General features: G+C 45.9%; 1 long non-coding RNA gene across 1 annotated transcript; it reads left to right on the top strand.

Moving 5' to 3' along the window:
- Positions 391–16,691, top strand: LOC110394448. The gene is made up of 2 exons (XR_002435627.1): positions 391–484; positions 16,087–16,691. It is a non-coding gene; the product is annotated as an uncharacterized LOC110394448 (long non-coding RNA).

Below are 19,650 nucleotides of genomic sequence, written 5' to 3'. Positions count from 1 at the left end.
TACACCTCTGTGTAATTGCAGCGTGGCACCTGGCTCTGCCTACAAGGCTTGAGCAGAAGCCAAGCCATGTGGGTGGAAGGTTACCCCAGAGGCCCTGGTAGCGTGGGGCTGGGCGATGGATTGATTACTCTGTGTGTGTGTGTTTAAAAATAACTCCCTATCTTTCCAGGAGAATGAATTTATTATGGAGTCACTGAAAGGCTGTAGTAGGAGACCTGGGAGTGTGCAGCCGCTGGGAGCAAGCCAGGAGACGGAGCTTCTGCTGGGCATGATACTCCCAGCAAGGCCCGTAGACTGCCAAGCAAGGAACCTGCTCCTGTTTGTGTGTGCTCTGTGCTCAAGGAAACATGATTCTGTGTATAAGCTGTGTGATAAACAAACACCACTGTTCCGAGGAAACACCTTGCTCTTCTCATCTATTCTAGTGTAGTGGAAACAACCTGGCAAGACCCCACACAATGGTGAATCCTCAGGCCAGATGGAGGTAACAGTATGTTTAAAATGTTGATTAAATAGTTTATTGTGTGTCTGATTTTCTGTTTTTAAGCAAATTGCTAAGAAGGCTTGTTTAAAAAAATGTGTTTACCCATGCATCCTGATTTGCCACTTGAACCCACAAAATCTCAGCCTTGGCAGCAAAATTGTTGGCTTGGGTGTAACAGCAGAACTGACCACTAGCATATGTGAAAGATGGAGCCAAAAACTGCAAAAGGACAAGGAACGTTGCAAAGAACTGAAAAGAGGGACATAGCCATCGTCATTCCTGAAAGAAAAGTGCAGTGCACTGAGGTTTCCTCCTTATGAATGCACAGTGGTCACAATTAACCTTTCGTGATGGGGATGCATCAGGACAGAAGGGGACTTCCACGAGCGCAGGATTAATGCACATGTTCATGTGAATGTTTTCCCAAAGAAATTCCCTACCATACAGCCTCCGCATACACTGAGGTGGGGTAGGTAGAAGACTCCTTTACCTTTGATGGAAGGCACTGCATTCCTTCAAGGAGTGGACTGGGGAGAAGGGTAGTGCCAAGACGGTTGGCTGAGCATGAGCCAGCAGTGTGCCCAGGTGGCCAAGAAGGCCAATGGCATCCTGGCTTGTATCAGAAATAGTGTTGCCAGTAGGAGTAGGGAAGTCATTGTCCCTCTCTACTCAGCACTGGTGAGGCCGCACCTCGAGTTTTGGGCCCCTCACTGCAAGAAAGACATTGAGGCCCTGGAGTGTGTTCAGAGGAGGGCGATAAAGCTGGTGAGGGGTCTGGAGCACAGGCCTTATGAGGAGCGGCTGAGGAAGCTGGGATTGTTCAGTCTGGAGAAGAGGAGGCTCGGGGGAGACCTTATCGCTCTCTATAACTACCTGAAGGGAGGTTGCAGTGACCTGGGGGTCGGCCTCTTCTCTCATGTACCTAGAGACAGGACAAGGGGGAATGGCCTCAAGTTGCACCAGGGGAGATTTAGGCTGGACATTAGGAAATACTACTTTTCTGAAAGAGTGGTCAGGTGCTGGAATGAGCTGCCCGGGGAGGTGTTCGAGTCACTGTCCCTGGAGGTGTTCAAGAAACATTTAGATATAGTGTTGAGAGACATGGTTTAGTGAGGTTAGTAGGTGGATGGTTGGACTGGATGATCTTGTAGGTCTTTTCCAACCTAGCTAATTCTATGATTCTATGATTCTAAGACAAAAAATGGGGATGGGGCCAGTATGCAGAGGAGCCAAGGGGGAGAGCCCACAGGGCCTGGGCAGCCCAATATGGAGCCGCAGGGTGGTCCCAAATCAGGACAATGATTGGTTCCCACCAGTGCAGACTCAGCAGTGTAGAAGAGCAGAAGTATCAGCTGTGTGCACAATGCAAGGCAGTTTAGGTCTATCAGGAGTGAGAGCTTGCTGAGAGTTGATTCAGATCTGTGGTTTACCCTACATCAATCCCTGGTGTCACTGATGTGTGGGAAAGACCTGTGTGGGCCTGGGAGGCATTTATTGCAGGAGGAGAAGCAATAAAACTGCTTTCTCATTTCAAGGTTGAGTTTACATGGTTGGCCACAAGAAAAGTAACTAATTTGCAAACAGCAGGCGCTTACTGTGAGAAGTGCTCTTCAACATGAGCCTGCAGAGGATAACCTCCTCTCTGGGTCAGGTGCTTGCTGCAGTTCTGCCTGCAGGGCTGCGTCTGCTCAGGGCACGGAAGCATCAGGCTCCTGGAGGGATGTATATATTGCTGTGCTGACTTGATCCTGGATGCAGGAAAGCTGTTGGGGTGTCCGAAAGCTTCATGCTTGTCCTCTGGGCAACTCTGCTAGTGGAAAAATTCCTCCTGCTAGTGCATCTTACATGTCAGAGGATGCCTCAGAAAGCCACGCAGCAAAACATCCATGCTGTAAACTGAACATCCCTCCAGTGGCACCAGCCTGCAGCTTTTATTTAGTCTCACATCACCAGCAGCAAAATTGCCTGCTGAAATGAGACACACGGAGGACAGGGGTTTCTCATAGTTACAAGAAAATGGTGTTCTTCAAATAGCTCCCAGAGCTGCTCTAAGGAAGAGCCAGTCTGCAAGGCAGAAGAAACAGAACTAGTTCATCTCTTTCCAAAGGAGAGATGATTTTTACATTTTATATGGTTCAACATGCAGAGATTTAACCACTTCCTCCCAGGTTGAGCCTTGACTCTGATTTCCTGAAATAAGTGAGCTTGATGAGGTCTGAGTGCTTCTAAGTTGATGATGTTGTCTTTGAGGCTATAAATCGGCATTGTCACCAGGACAACATTGGCTTTGTTTTGAGGAGAGCCTTTGAGCGGTCTCAGAGCTGTACAAATACTGCAGAATCACGATTTCCTTCTTCTTCTGAAGACAGCCACTTCAAATAATTGTGACATCAAAATGAGTTCCAAGTTTAAAGCTGAGACACAGTGGAGCATGTTTCTCTGTTCCATGGCTTTCTCTACCTTCCCCCCTAGCTCGATAGCTGTATGGGGAGTATGGACAGAACCATGGGGTCCATTATATCCAGTCAATGCTGCAGAGCACCCAACATCGCTGAGAGACCACAAAGCCCTGGAGCATCCCCCCACCATCCCTCCCTCTTATCCTTGTCCTTGGGAACCCAAGGAAAGGAACAAATGGGATGGAGGAAGCCAATACCCAGATGAACAGAAAAGCAAAACAGTGCAAGAAGTGATTTAAGAATGGGTCAGGCAGTCTCAGGGTAGTAAACCCACCCTGCATTTCCATTCCCAATGGCATTTCTGCCATGAGAACCATCCTATTGATCAGAGACCTAGTGTGGTGGGCAATGGAGCTGTATCTAACCTGGAAGTAGTGGCGACAGTGGAAAAAAAAGAGCAGGAAGGACAAAAAACAAATTTACTTTAGTGTATCAGTGATAAGGCATGGCCTGTTTTGAAAGCACTGCAGCAAGGTGAGCTTTGAGAAGGAGGCTGAAGGCAAATACGATAGTGACTGGGTGTGTTTTCCTGGCCTGGACTTCATCTTATTCATTTTAAACACTTCTCCCTGACTACTCCCAACATTGTTGCTTAATTGCTGAGACTGAGAATAAATGATATAAACAAAGATAAAAATAGGGGTTTTACATTGATTGAGCAGAAAGATGTTTGTTATCTCGCCTCAGAATCCTGAAACAGCTGGTAGAAATAAACAGCTACAGTAGAAATGTTGCTTAAAAAAGCAACTCCTTTTCTGATATTTCATGTCATCAGAAATTTTCCACTGCTGCCTTTAGTTACACAGGGGCCTTTCATACGCCCAGGTCTGTTGATCTCTGATAAAACTGCACAAAGGAGGCAGCTCATTAGCTCTCACTCCTGCTCTGAGCATGTTTTGATGTGCAGATTGCTGACAGCACAAAAAAACCCTTGCTGGCTGTGTAGGTAGCTATAATAGCAGTATTGACAACGTCTGCCTGCTGCAGGCAAAGCACAGGGGATTCTCTGTCTCCTCGGTGTTTCATCTGAGGAGTAATGACCAAGGGACGTGAAGAGTGATTGCGGGATTGAATCCGATACAAAGTGCTCTGTGAAACCTGCTTGCCAAAATGAAGATCCAGTTCCTGCAATTCAGCACCCATTGCAGCATCTCAATTCAGCCCCTTGGAATAAGCATTAACTTTTAAAAATTCCTGCCGTTACCAGTGAGTTATTGATTAAAATAATATCTTTTATGTTTATGAAGACTTCAAAGTTCTGTTGTGTACAGAAGGCTCCTCAAATGTTTAACAATTCCAGGCATGAACCGTTTATCTGAACACTTTGCTTGCAGTGCCGGAGCCCACAAACAAAGCGCCGCTGTGTTAGCGCGGGGAAGCAGAAAGCAAAACTAAACCAGACACTTCAGTTATCTAAACTGGCTGGAATTAAAGGGCATAAATGAGAACAGACTTACAATTAATGCATCGTTTTTTAACTATAGTAAATATTAAACATCAAAGCTGGGATCTTTTAAAAGAAAAATTGTTGGTAGCACTCTACATGTGTGCGTGATGGGCATGTAACTTTGTTTTTGCTTTGATTTCTTCCTCTGCTCTAAAATCATGAAAGATCATGGAAAGAGGTAAAATGACTCCATTAGAGTTAAATGCCAGTGCTCACTAACAGACCAAAAATAAAAAGCAAACAACAAATGCATTACTATGATGGCGTGGCTGCTCCGTCATCTTAGCTGGTGTCTATTTCTTTCCCTAAATTAAGAGAAGATGGTTTCAGGCTCAGTTTAAGGTGGGATCCATCTTGCCTCTGTTTGGGGTGTCTGCTGCTGAGCCAAAGCTAACCCAGCACACCAGAGCCATCAAGCAGCATAGCCCATGGACCCATCCTTCCCTCTGCCCTACACTGCCCCAAACCTGCAGGAGGCTGGAAGGGCTCAGCCTTGCCACCCTTTGTGCTAGGGATGTGTGCCAGCAGGGATGTCCTCTAATCGGAGTCAGTAGCAAGCAGTGTTCCCCAGGGTCCAGTCCTGTTTAACATCATCATTAATGCCATCTAGATCGATCTTGACAGGCTGGAGAAACGAGCTGACGAGAACCTCATTAAGTTCAACAAGGAGAAGTACAGAGTCTCGCACCTGGGAGGAACAGCCCCAGGCACCAGTACATGCTGGGGGCACCCAGATGGACAGCAGCTCTGCAGAGAAGGATCTGAGGTTCCTGGTGGACACCAACTTGAACATGAGCCTGTAACATGCCCTTGCTGCTAAGAAGGCAAATGGTATTCTTGGCTGCATTAGGCAAAGTGTTCCAAGTAGGTCAGGAGAGGTCATTATTCTACTCTGCGTAGTGTTGGCAGAGTGGAGAACCAGGTCCAGTTCTGGGCTCCCCAGCACGAGAGTGTCCTGGACACACTGGAGAGAGTCCAGCAGAGGGCTACCAGATGCTGCAGGGCCTGGAGCACCTCTCCTGTGGGAAGAATCTGAGAGAGCTGGGCCTGCTCAGCGTGGAGAAGAGCGGGCTCAGGGGGATCTCATCAATGCCCATAAATACCTGAAGGGAAGGTGCCAACAGAACACAGCCAGGCTCCTTTCAGTGGTGCCCAGTGCCAGTACAGGAGGCAGTGGGCACAAACTGGAGCACAGGGGCTCCCTCTGAGCACCAGGCAGCACTGCTGTGCTGTGCGGTGCCGGAGCACTGGCACAGGTTGCCCAGAGGCTGTGGGGTCTCCTCCTTGAGGATGTTCAGAAGCCGCCTGGCCATGGGCCTGGGCCACCTGCTCTGGGTGTCCCTGCTGAAGCAGGGTGGGCCTGAGGGGCACAGAGGACCCTGCCATCCTGTGACATCCTGTGCCATCTCTCATAACAGGGAATCGGAGAGTGCACAAGGACCGTCCCCAGGTACCCATAAGCCATTAAACCATGCAGGTGGCACATCTCTCCCACCACAGCAGGGGAATGAGTGGGCTGGAACACTACTTTGCTCTTGCAAACAGGGTTCAACAGTGCCAAGGTGCTCAAACCAGGCTGGCATGGCCCTGCTGCTGGTTGCAAAGGTAGTCGGAAGAAGTCTGCTTTTGTATGGCCCAAGTTCCCCAAACAGTCAGTTGAAACAATGTCATATCTCCCTGAATAGTGGCTGAAATAAAACCAGAGGAAAGTTCGTCTTTAATGTCAAGTGGTACTGTTTCATTATGTAGATTTTTCAGAACTGCATCCAAATCAGTCCAGTGCTGCTTAATTACTTAATATTATAAATCACAGCTTTTGCCAACTGCTTTCCTAATTATGTGTTTTATTCACTGTAAATACCAGCTCTAAGAGAATGGAAGGGAGACTGAGCAGGATTTTCACTGTGAATCTGATGGGCTCAAGTACAGCAGCCATCTCTGCAGCTGTATTTAACTTGCTCTCCCTGATGTGATTGAAATGGACCTCCAAGAAACAGACCTTTTATACTCCACTCTTCAAAATGATGACCCTTTTCACTCCTTCTTCAGGGAAGCTGTGTTTCTGAAGGTTATTCATTCCATCTCCTTATGACTTGCATATTTTCATAAAACACCATTTGGCTTCTTTCAGCACATTCATTCCAAGTTTCAGGCCAGCCTTTGGCAAGCCCTGTGGGACTCCTCTCCTTCTTAGCTCCTGCCCTCTCATCCCAAAGACTCATTTTTGTCCTTTCTCCTCCGGAGCAGCACTGATGGGAGAGGCAGGACCAAGTACATTCCCATCAGCACAGGAGGTTCGCTGGCACCACTTCACAAACTCTCCTATCCAGCAGCACCCTACGGACAGAAAATAGCTTTCAACTTTAGAAAAGCTATGGAGGTTCATACATTTTATTGCTCATATACTGACCACTCTTTCCAATCTGCTTTAATTGAAGGATAAGCTGAGTTTCTTAACTTGATCTTCTGCAGTAGGAGTCCAATTTTGAAGTAATACATTTTCCTGCTGTGTTCCAAATACATTTGGATTAAACGTGATCATAATATTTGAGAAAGCATCATCCCCCTATAAAGAATCCCTCTTTCTACCAAGGGAGCTGTGTGATACTTTAAAATCATTACAATCAACTCTTTGCGCCATTCCGGTTAAGGAGAAAAGCATCCAAGCCACCCTCATCAGCACAGTAAAATATAAACGTCTCTGTCTTGTTCTTAAACTGCTGAAAATGAAAGAGTTTAACTTCAGGGGATTCAGTATCACTTCAGCTATTTATTTTGCATCAGATTGCACACCAGCAATGGAAGGATGAACTGGATGAACCATCTCTGTTTGAATTTTGACATCACGGTTCCCTTCCTGCAGAGACCGGATGTCCACCCACAGAAATGTGTACACAGACTGTGGTCATAAGTGCAGAAACCAGTGGTGGCATGGTGGATGGCTGCTGCTGATTGTGCTGCTGTTGCATGGGTACCTTCGATATACATTTCCTGCACATTCTTTTCACATGAGCTGAAGCCACACTTCAGCAGCAACATCTATGCGCTTCCTGTTTTTTCCTTTACTCTTTTCTCCCCTTCTTCTGGATGAACTGAATAATTAATCACAGGAAGAGGTTCATTTTCTTTTTTTGTTTTTAGTAAATCAGTACTTCAAAGCTATCACTGTCAGAGGTTTGCGTATTGCGTCTCATTTATAGAAAAGGCACTGCAAAGACTTTGGTCTCTCAATTCAGCATGACCATATCCTCCTCATCTGTAGCTCTCAGCCTTGTGCTTTTCTGCTGTCACTTTCATCCTGCTCAGCACACCATTCCTGATACAAGCCAGGATGCCATTGGCCTTCTTGGCCACCTGGGCTGCAAGGTTGCCAGGTTGGCCTTTTGCATTAGGCACCAAAAGCAAGTACATCATTCTCAGAGCGAGGGCGCTGGATGGCGTGGATTGACTTTGAAGTGCTCCCTGCTGCCGGAGACTTTGAGCTCTTAAATCTGTTCTACGCTCAAGGTTCCCAGTAACCTGCCATAAATCCATGAGCCACTAGAGAAGCGTAAACACAGTGGAACCCCAGTGAAATGTAAATTCAGTGCTTTTGAGAGCCCTGGCTATAGCAAGAGGGCCTGGAGGAGCACGGGGCTGTAAACCTGCAGACGCAGCATTTTAGCTCCACTGGCACAGATTGGGAAATGCTGGAAAAGCTTGCAGGATCAGGGCAAACTTGTCAGGAAAGGTATGAAAGTTTCTGAACCTAAGCATGACTTCGTTTTGCAGGTTACCTCTATGCTCATGCTCTGATCCCACAATGTATGTGTACATCTAAAAGTAGCATAGAGATGAATGTCTCCCATGGAGTTAATGGAGATTTATTCTGTTCAGAAGATTCCAGGTCTGAGATGAGTTTAAAGTAGGTTAAAACTCTAATTCTGCAACTGATACTGGGAGAAAAACCACTAGCTGTGTTACTGGATTATGGGGAACAGGATCCACTTCACCAAGGACCTCTGAGCCTAATCTTGTCTTTGTCCTGTGGTGGGCAGACGTATAGATGAATCAACTAGTTTCAACGTTTTGATTCACAATGATGGGTCACTCCATCCTTCATACGGTGAGGATAATGCAGCCCTTGGCCCCTGCGTATCCTGCTTCCAAGTGCTTGTCCATATGGATATGTCCACTAACCCTTGTCCCTCATCAGTGCCACATCTACATGTTTCTTGAACACCTCCAGGGAAGGTGACTCCACCATCTCCTTGGTCTGCCTGTTCCAGTACCTCACCAAGTGGCACTTGAGAAGTGTGCATTGTTGGGACCTCCAGTCTGAATGTGTCACACTTTCAGAGCAACTTGGGATGACAAAGACCAGAGCACAGCCACCCAGCCCTGTGTACAACAAGCTCTGCATGACCCTGGACACATGGAATACGAGCATTTTGTAACAACCTGTTGGCCTCTGAATGGCAGCAGGATCTTAATCCAGCTTTCTGGTGGTTTCCCACAAGTTTTCCCATGCCCATGGTCTAGGTCTGCTCTTAAGCCATTTGGAAGCTAAATCACAATGAAGAAGTCTGTACTGTGTAATTCCTTGAAACAAAGTGCCAATCCCATTGGTACTGTGAAACCATATCCCAGTGGTAGTAAAAAGCTATTCCTAACCTTGCAGTCTATGAATTACTGGATTTTAAAGACAGGGCTGTAAGTAGGGAGAGGCTGTTATACGGCCTTCTGCAAATACTTCACTGAGTCTCAGTATATCCAGACCTGATGGGACCATGTCAGATTGTCAAAGAAGCTTTGTTCAATTCTCAGCTCTGCTGCTGTCAGGTTGGTACTCAGGTATCTCCAGTGCACATCTCAGATACCAACTCTTTTTGAGGATTTTCTTTTCAAACTGAGCTATTTAAATCTCTGTTTATCCTCCAGAAGGTTAGCCAGTACTGCTTGCCTCTTGCACATTTGGGAGTCACTGGCATTTGGCGTTTGTCAGGGGGTTGACAGACTCAGTGTGTTGCTCTTCAAGGCGTGGTGATTCTGCTCCTCCCCAAGGGCTATTATTTAGGCTCAATTCATCTTTTGTCTGTGGCTTGCCCTCAGCAGCTGGCTGCAGCTCCTTGCAGCTCGCACTGTGCCGCTTGATGTATCGCGTGCTGCCCTTTGTCTGACATCCACTTGCCTCCTCCTCTCCTGGATTATCTTATCAAGCCGTGGCTGTCCCTGGGATTTCCTCAACCAGCAGTTCTTATGGTGTGCATGTGGGCTCAGAGGGATCATGCGCAGGGCTTTGCAGGGCCCTTTGTGCACCCAGCCCTCAGCTTTGTGTCCTCTTTGGACTTTGCATATGAATCTTGTATTGTTTCCAGACAAAGAAAAATTCAGTTCTGTGTGCTGCTGGCAGCCTGATACCTTTTCCTTTTCTTTCTTTTAGTGTTATGGACTTGAAAAATGGCATTATGCTCTTTGTAGAAGGAGCTGAGCTCATTTATCTTACTCCGGTGGCATTACACAGCAGTGAAAGGAGCTGTTGTATTTGCAGAGCAGCAAAGAGTTAGGTGCAGGGCTGAAGGCTTAAGCCGAAAGCCAGCTGTGGCCAGCCTGGGTTTTTCTCACCCACACTGTCCACCTACAATAGCTAGTCATATTTTCTAATTGCAGAATTAAGGTTTCTGCAGAGTTCAAGGGTTCATATGGTGGATAGTTAGGGAGTTGGACAAGATGACCTTTAAGGATCCTTTCCAACTCAAGAGATTCTATGATTCTCTGACTCTATGATAGCACCTAACCTCCTAAGGAAGATTTGAAGCACATTTTAAAGCAAGTAACACCTCAGTATTGTGCCTACAGCACTACAGGGCATGAGGAAAGAGGCCTCCAAAAGTTTTAACTCGGATTTTAGTATGCTGTGGCTCTTTATAGATTACAAAAAAATTAAGGCTGTGCAGGTGGTGTTCAAAGATGTGTTTCAGTAATCACAGAATCATAGAATCCTTAGAGTTGGAAGTGACCTTTAAAGGTCATCTAGTGCAACTCCCCTGCAATGAACAGGGACATCCACAGCTAGATCAGGTTGCTCAGAGCCCTGTCCAGCCTGACCTTGAACGTCTCCAGGGATGGGGCATCCACCACTTCTCTGGGCAGTCAGTTCCAGTGCCTCACCATCCTCGCTGTAAAAGATTTTTTCCTTATATCTAACCTAAATCTCCCCTCTTTAAGTTTGAAACCATTTCCCCTTGTCCTATCACAACAGACCCTGCAAAAGAGTCTGTCCCCTTCCTTCTTATAGCCCCCTTTTAGATGCTGAAAGGCCACTGTCGGATCACCTAGGAGCCTTCTTGTCTCCAGACTGAACAGCCCCATCTCTTTCAGCCTGTCCTTGTAGGAGAGATGTTCCATCCCTTGGATCATTTCTGTGGCCCTCCTCAGGACTTGCTCCAACAGGTCCATGTCTCTCCTGTACTGAGGACTCCACATCTGGATGCAGTGCTCCAGGTAAGGCCTCATAATATTTGAAATCTTTAGAATTTTTCCTCACAAAACTAGATCTCGTTTGCTTCCAGGCTGGGACAGAAGCTGCATTACTCCAGTCACCGGGGACAGCTAAGCAGATCCCAGTGCCACCTGCTGCTGTCTAAGCACATCTCCTTGGGTTGCTCCTTGGTTCAGGGGAGTTGAGTTTTGTGCTCAGCTCTTGTATGAGCAGTAGAGACATTAAACATTTAATGCTGTGGGAAGCTCCTGAGTTGTTCATGATATTGTACTTCTTTCATGACAATTTTGTGTACTATATAACAGATGACAGAAGTGCTTTGATCTGACGCAGCAGAGATTGATGCCCTTCCTCATGAACTATCTTCCTGTGTCTGAGCCAAGTATCTCTTCCTTTAAAATCTGTCAACCTTTTCTATAGAAGTAAATGCCTAGGATAGAGGAAAGTCTGGGGACAGAAAAATGTTTAGGTGTGGATAGATAAGTAGAAATGGTTGGGAAGCATCTTCCAAGCAAGGAAATGGGCGATTTTTCAGTACTTTTGGGCTGTTTAAACTTCTCCCTTGCCTTGTTTCCTCCTATTTATGTGAAACCCAGGGCCTCTGCTGAAGACTGAAAGCAGCAGACTGGAAGTGAGAAGCCAAAAATTTAGGAGAAAGTTAGCCCAGCTTGTGATGCCCTTGGGAAATCAGTATGATGGGAAAGTCGATCCTTTCCTTCCTCCCATTTTCTAATTGCAGACATTGGCCTTGTCCTTCACCTCCTTTGTTCTTGGCTTGCTTGACAGACAAAAGAGCAGGTCCGGCTCCCCCAGGAGTCTTTGGCTCTCGTGCTGAGCTGGCTTCTCATGCAGGCACTGAGCAGAAATGCTCTGGAAATGGGATTCCCATTTGCAATACCCAAAAGAGCACATGCAGCAGCAGGAAACCTGTCCCACTCAAAGGGTAAAACAGGATCTCAGATTCCCCTGGAGGCATGCATGTTACCTATCCCAGCAACATCCAGCAATAACGCAGAATATAAATAACAGAGCCATTGTGTGTGCGAAGGGAAAACATGGGCTCTCTGGCTTGGAGTGGAGGTTCCCCAGCTCTGCTATAGTTGTGTTTGATACCACCAGGAACTACCTGTGGATAAGGTTAAATGACATCTCTTGTCTGCAAGTCACCCATGACCATAAAGAAAGAGGGCAAGAGAAGACACCAACTGCAGAAGGATCACAGCTGTACTTGTGCTTGCAAGGACCACAGCTTTGTTCTCAGGGTGTAGGCTCTCTTCAAGTATCTGCATTGGTTGCTCTGCACAGTTGAGGCTGAAGCTTCCATTTCATGTGAGTCTGATGTGAATGGCTTCTCCTACCCATGAGCAGTCCCTCTGCAATGAAAGCCAGCTATCCCATGAGCACAAGTAGATTTTTCCCATTTCCTGGAGCAAACACCATGGTGGATGAAAGATGGGAAATAACAAAGATGTTTCTTGCCTTGGCAATGGTCCAAAACAGCACTGGTGTAATCCTAACTCCTTTGACTCTTACAGATTTGCAGAGAGTCCCAGGGGACGGAGCTACCCCACCCACCGCAGCAATCCCTATCCATTTAGCTCACCATGGATGGGAGCACGGGGTGGTGTACACAAGGTCCCCCAGGAACCACTCATCTGGTGCTCTCCTCGTGCTAAACAAACATCCATGAGCTCTGCACAGTGCTTTGTGTGCTGTTAGGGTGCTCTGGTTTCATACCTAAGTTAAGAAAGTTGATTAATACTTTCACCCATTTGACCATTTGACTTTTCAATCTCCTTGCTAGACCACTGTTTTTTTTCCTTTTTTCAAAGCCCTGGTAAAACTGTTTCACCTGCTCCTGCAAGCAATTGCTCATTTCATTTTGGAAAGGAAATTCATTTAGCCATGTTTTTTAGTTCTTATTTTGTCTCCAATAATATGAATAATGTATGCACCATGAAAGCCATATGTAATTAGTCCATTGTGCTGCTAGACAAATCTTAATACTCAGATTTCTGATAACATCAGATTGGAAGGCTTTTGGTACTGATTTTTTCTGTGCTTCAGTTTTTGGTCAGATACCCTCTTTATCTCCAGTATTGTTTGATCGTTCAACAGTTTTCATTTTTAATGAAGAAAACTACTCTGTGAATCCATGATAACCAAGGGTCTCAGATAAATAAATTCCACTGGGTCATTAAATCATAATGGCACAAAAAGAATATGATAAAGAAATCCAAATATCCTTGCTGTCAGTCAGATGAGGTGGAGGTTGGGTGGCTGAATATCTCAGCCTCCAGAAAGGCCCCCATTTTTGCTAAGGAGTCCTTCAGTTTTGGTTGGTGATTTTAAATATTCTTTTTTTTCCCCTTAAGTTCATTAATGTGTGCCAGTCATCTTAAATATAATTACTGGTGAAGTTCTGTGCTTGTTCACTTTCACTGGTCTGGATTCTGCCATAAAGATGATTTTGCACAGGCAGTCGAAGCCTCCTTTTGCAGCCAGCCCCCGTCCTGGAGCACTTCTCCGGAATAACCCAGCACAGTCCTCTCCAGAGGAAACCATAAGAAGATTTCTTTCAGTGGAATTTTCCTGGCAAGGGGAAAAGCTCAGGGAAGACTTTCCTGATAAATCCAAAGCTGTTTAAACTTCTGAAATGGTCTTTTCAATTCCAAAAGGGAGCAATAACTATTTTAGCTACATGCTCCATTATCCTAGTTATGGTTATGAACCACGCTAAGGCTAACAGCTTCAGCTAATAAAATACACAGCTTGAGCCTTGGGAACATTTCTGATAATGAAGAAAATATTCATATTTATTGAAGGTCAGATTTAGCCCTTTTAAATAGGAAAATAAAAAGGTCCAACTGTGCACCCAAGGTAAAATATGGACCTAAATGGCCAGTTTTATGCTCAGACTTTCTTGCCTCCTGCTCTTTTTTCCCCGATTCCCAAAACACAATGGATAAGGGGTCTTGTGTGCTAAATGCAGGGCTGTGCACGCATGGTGCCCTGTGCTGTGAGGAAGGGGCAAGGCTCTGCCACCCCATTGGACCCCCTCAGTGAGCAGCACAGCCTCATCAGCCTCTTCAGAGGCCAGAAAAGAGGCCTCACATTTGCATCTCCCCCCACCCTTTAGGGCAGCATGCCTCAGATTAATGGAGAAGGGAGTTCAGAAGGCAGTGGGCCAGCTGGGCAAATTTTCTCTTTCTCCCCTTTGACACCTGGTGGCATTTTGTTTCTGTCCCCAGATCAGATATGCTGTCTGGTTAATAAACTCAGGTGCTGGGCAGCAGCTTTCCTGATGAAAGCAAGTAATTACATTTCACTTTCCCTGACCAGAATTTTGATTGCCACCGACATGATTAATAGGATTTTTTCCTACCACTGCTTAAAGAAAGCTGTGACCCCTGGCAGAATGCTTGGTGTATGGGAAACGTAATCAGGCTTTAAAGCATCAGTAAAGATGAGCAAGGGGCTCATCTAGAGAAGGTCTGACATTTTGGGAATGTCACAGAATCACAGAATGGCTTGGGTTGGAAGGGACTCAAAGCCCAGGCAGCTCCAACCCCCTGCTCTGGGCGGGGACACCTCCAACCAGATCAGGCTTCCCAGGGCCCCATCCAACCTGGCCTCGAACACTTCCAAGGATGGGGCACCCACAACCTCTCTGGGCAACCTATGCTAGTATCTTCACCAGTGTGTTGGAGAATAAGTTTGTGGGAGAGGAAGTAAAGAGCCCAGTAACAAACTGGACATACAATGCTGAGTGGGGTGGGGCAGGGCTCAGAGGTCAATCAGAGGAATGTGGGCAGATTGGGAAACAAAACCTGACCTGAGATATCTGGGAGAAAGGAATACGATCCCTCCTCTCATCAGCAGAAAGCATAAACCTAGGAGGAGTTAACATGAGCCAGATGTTCTGTTAATTTATCAAATAACTTCATGACAGTAATCAACTGCAGTTGAACAGACTGTAGCCGTGTTGATTTGCTAAGCTTCGAGGAATGGCGTCAGGTTCTCAGAAAGCATTTCTTTAAAATGAGCATTTTGACCTCTTGCTCATGACCTCCATTTTGGCACTGTGAGGCCTTCAAACCCTTTCTCAGTCCTCAGGCCCCTCATGAAAGCTTGCAGGCCTATGTGGTTGAGGTAATAAAAAGGTACATTCAGTTTGGGACAACACTCCTCCAATCATATATTTCTACACAGGGACATGGCAGAGAAAGGCAGCTAAAGCAGCAGGAGGTCTGGGCAAACCAGCTCTGCTTACTCTCCATCAGATGTTTTTAGTCTCTAACTTTCAGAAGAAATTTTCTATGTTTGTGCCTTCTCCTTCAGTTTCCTAACCTCTCCCCTCTGAAGCAGCATCCAGCAGAAGTTGTCAGAGTTGGCTTTCTGGTCCACGTGAACTGCAAATGTGGTGGTCTCACCTGACTTCAGTGCAGATGGAGCCGTTTTCTGGAGCTTTTATGTCTTCTTCTCTTGCACCGTAAATTCAGATGGTTATTTCAATTCTGTCAGCAGAAACAGCTTCTGATAGGATTCCTGCTTGTTTTTAGTAATTCTCAGGATTCTGCATTCCTCTGCTGACACAATTTGCTCCTTTGCTCTCTGGACCCCATCCAAAGCCTGCTGAAGCCAATGGGAATGTTTCCACCCATTTCAGTAGTATCTGTAGTATGTTTCAGGCCACGTCCACCCTATCCCACCCACCTCACCCTGTCCCCACGGGTTGTCAGTGATGGTGGTGCTCCTGGAGGAATGGTTCTGCTGGCTGCATTTTTGGGGCCCAACCAAGCCCTGCTGTTCCTGGGATATCCGCTTCCCTTGGGGCAGGTGGAAGTGCTGTAGACACATCACAGTCACCCACACCTGGCTGGGAGGGGATGGGAAGCAGTGTGCCTAGGTCAGAATCCCAGGAAAGCTTCAACTGTTGAGACCTTGAAGCTTTTCCTAAGGATGTGCAGTGTAGTTTTTCAGGCCAGATTTGTGCTTGGGTGGCAGGCAGCCCAGAGGCGATGAGGCTGGTATCAGCATCTCCAGCTGGGTCACATATCCAGCTGGGAGGGCAGGAAGGAAGAGAGTCTTACAGGAAAAATTACCAGGAATTTTAATGCTGGAAAAGCAGATTGTCCACAATCCCATCTCTGTAAAAAAAAAAAAAAAAAAGAGAGAGAGAAAGGGAGAGCAGCTTTCTTTTTTTCCCCTCCAGAAAGAAGAAATTTTCAGCCTGTAGCAGCAGTTGGAACAGGAATGTGCAGCCTGAAGGGACAAGAGCTGCCATCCGTCTGAGCATCTCACCATGGCATCTCATAATGAGAATCTTGGGCAGTGTTAATAATATCAGCTCTGCTTGGGCAACCTGTCAGAGAGATTGGATGTCAGCTGCAGAGTAAAACACAGCTCCAGCCTAATTGTGGTCCTCCAGGAGGAGCCTCATGAATATGGATAAAAAGCTGAAAAGTATCCTGTGACACCTCGATGATTCTTCAAAATGCAGATAATGGTATGGACGTGGTGAAGAGTGATAAAATGTGTGATTTCTTTGAAGAGGGAAGAAACTTGTGAATGCCTGAGCTGAGTTAGGCATATGAAATGGTGTGAGAGAGTTTTCTACTGAATAGTAATATTCTTTTCCTAATCTCATTTACAGTGTCTCTATGATGTTTCCAAGATATTTTTCTGAATTTCCTGTGCCAGACTCACAGACTTACTGATTAAATATTGGACTTTACATGGGAGCACTTTAAAAAGTGTCTGTGTAAACCAAAAATAAAATGCTTCTGTGAAGAAAAAAGTTTACCATTTATCAGTTTATATGATGGCAGTACCTGACAAAGTGCATGTATGTATGTGTGAGGGCCAGTGAATGTGGCTGGAAGAGCTGGCACAATTACAAAGAGGTCTGGAAAAGATGCAGTTAAGCACCAGTTGCATTTCTGCAAATTGTGTGTGAGGGCAGAGGAAAAATCCACACAGTGCTCCCTTCCTGGTCACTTCTTGGCTCCACTCGAACGGGTCTCGGAATGCAGAATGCTTTTGGAACCCAGTGTGCATTCAAGCAGCAATCACAGCGATCTGCGTGCTGCCAGTGCTGCTCAAAGATGGGCTGTGGCAATCCTGCAGTGCTGAGCATTTCTGAAGACATTTGCTTCTATTTGGTATTAATACAAGTCTTAAAAACTGTTCTGTGCATCGTGTTGAGCTCCCAAAATGAAAAAGTGATGAATAGATGAAGACAACAATGCTCAGTGCTATGGGAAGGCCAAATACACAAACATATTCTCAGCGGACAAGCATTAGCCAAATTCCTATCAGTTTGAGCTTCGCTGAATGACCCTTTGTAATGAATTTTTTTTATCATTCCTTGCATGTTATGCTATAAATTGATTTTTTTTTCAATAATGATCATATAAACCTCATAATAAATTAAAAAAAAATGTAATATATCAGAATGACAAACAGCAGCTAGGAAAACACAGGCCAGATTGCCTGGTTTAGAAGGATCACTCTCACAACCCAGATTTTAAGGTGCGGTTGAATTTCTGCTCAGTATGTTAATTATTCTGGGTCATATACTTTCTGCTTTTCTGAAGACCTTTTCTGAGAGGACAGTAGACTGCTTTTGGCTTTTCACAAGTGGGACTGAAGTGCTAAGATGCGACTCTAAATGAGCCATGCCAGGCATTCAAGGTTTTCAGCTGAACAGATCTGGGAAGAGCAGCACACTGCACATCTCTGGGGTTCCCACATGTTCGCCTGCTGTTATGGAAGTGACACTGTGAGGGGCGAGGGGCTGTGCTCTTCAGGACACAGATAGGCCATTGAAGCTGTGACAAAAGATGTTTGTGTTCCAGATGTACTTATGCTCTTTGGCTTTAGTACATTTTATCTGCCTCCTCTGATACAAAACCGGTCCTGAATATACATGGAAGGGAGGAAGGTTTGTTCATCTTCTAAAAAGACTCTTCAGTGTTTGTATATGTTACAACTGCTAATACAGAGCAAAGCAATAACTCTTTGGCAGGCCTGAGAGCAGGTGGTTCCTGTTAGGAGTTCCAGGCATGCCACTGAGTGCTTCTGTGTGGAACCAGCAGTCACTGCGGGGCCGTGCCCTTGCTTTGCTTTCAGATTTACATCCACTGGGTCTGGCCGTGTGCATCACGCACTGGCTGAGTCTGCAAGACAGAAGGGGAGAGTCTCACTGGTTAAGGGAATTCTGCCCTGCTTCAGACCATTTTACCCTTCTTTCAGCCCCCTCCCCAGTCCTTTCCCTGTGCAACTGTCTGAATGAGATTGATGAGAGTTATTTGTTGAATCTCTCGTGCACCTACTGTTGAAGATAGGAACATGTAGAGGACATAGAGACCGCAGAGTGTCTTGTTCTGAAATGTAGCACCAGCCAGCCCCTTGAGGTACTACTGGAGAGCGTATGGTTAGGACCAGGCTGCCCAGTGGGTCCTACTGGCAAATCAGACTGAGCTACCAAGGTTGATTTAATGACCCTGTGAGACAGTATTTGGTACTGTGGTTGGGGAAGGGGCCTAAAGGTGCCTCCTCTTCTTGTTTGTTGTACATGGGGACAATGACCTCACTGCAGCCTCAAGGGATAATGCATGCACGACTCATTTCACATTTTGTGGATCAGGAAAGGTGGAAAGGAGGTTGTAGTGAGGTGGTGGTTGGCCTCTTTTCCCAGGTAACTCACGATAAGACGAGAGGAAATGGCCTCAAGCTGCATAAAGGGAGGTTAAGGTTGGTTATTAGGAAACATTTCATCTCAGAAAGAGTGGTAAGGTATTGGAACGGGCTGCCAGGGAGGTGGTGAAGTCACCATCCTTGGAGGTGTTCAAGAAATGTGGGCACAGAAGGACATGGGTTAGTGGACATGGTGGGGATGAGTGGACATGGTTGGACTAGATGATCTTAGTGGTCTTTTCCAACTATAGTTGGAAATCATAGTCTGTGATTCTATGAAATGAAGCCAGGACCTAGTCTGGAGACAAATGCATCTGTCAAATGTTTGGGAAGTGAACACAGTGCAGAAAAGACATATTTTTCTGTGATCTCTCAGTATTTTGACTCTACCATGGTGAGTCCAGTTTTGAAGGTGCTCACTTCCCTACATGGTCACTGGAGACACAGAAACTTTGGGTACCAGTGCTAAGTGACATCTCTTTTAGAAATGTGGCCCTTGGAAGGTTTTCCCTTGGCTGATGTTGTATGGATCTCCATCGTTTCTTCAAATCTGCTAACTCTAATAGTTTTATCTCTCCTCTAGTCATCAACACAAATTCAGGATACCTAGGAGAGAAATCTTGGTCTTCTCCCTAAGCTACACCTATCTCAGTTACTGGGCACCTTCATCCTTGCACTTACATTCTGGTTATCACCCTCAGTCTGGATGTCTCTGCAGACCCTCACATCCAGGCAATTTGCAGATTCTTTCACTGCAACTTCTCCACATTTCTGTCTGTCCATTCTCCCTCCTGACATTACTTTCCAGATTTTAAAATGTCTCAATCATTGCAAGGTTACTGCCCAACCAATATCCTCCCAGATCCTGTTCTGAAGGCTGTTTTCCTAGCTCAGTGTTTTGAAAACCTGTTCTGTGCATCCAACTGTCAGTTTCCCTCCTCTCTTTCAGTGGTATTGCAGCTCCTTTCCTGGACATCATCTCTCTTTTATTGTCAAAACATCAGTGCCACCCAGCAGGATCACCTCCTATCTTCTCTCCTGCGATTGCCCACACATTCCATTTTGCTGCTTGTGCTGG

Source organism: Numida meleagris, chromosome 2 (genome assembly GCF_002078875.1).
Source record: "Numida meleagris isolate 19003 breed g44 Domestic line chromosome 2, NumMel1.0, whole genome shotgun sequence".
Taxonomy (NCBI): domain Eukaryota; kingdom Metazoa; phylum Chordata; class Aves; order Galliformes; family Numididae; genus Numida; species Numida meleagris.
Note: the sequence above shows the minus strand (reverse complement) of the source record. Positions and strands in the feature narration are given on the sequence as shown.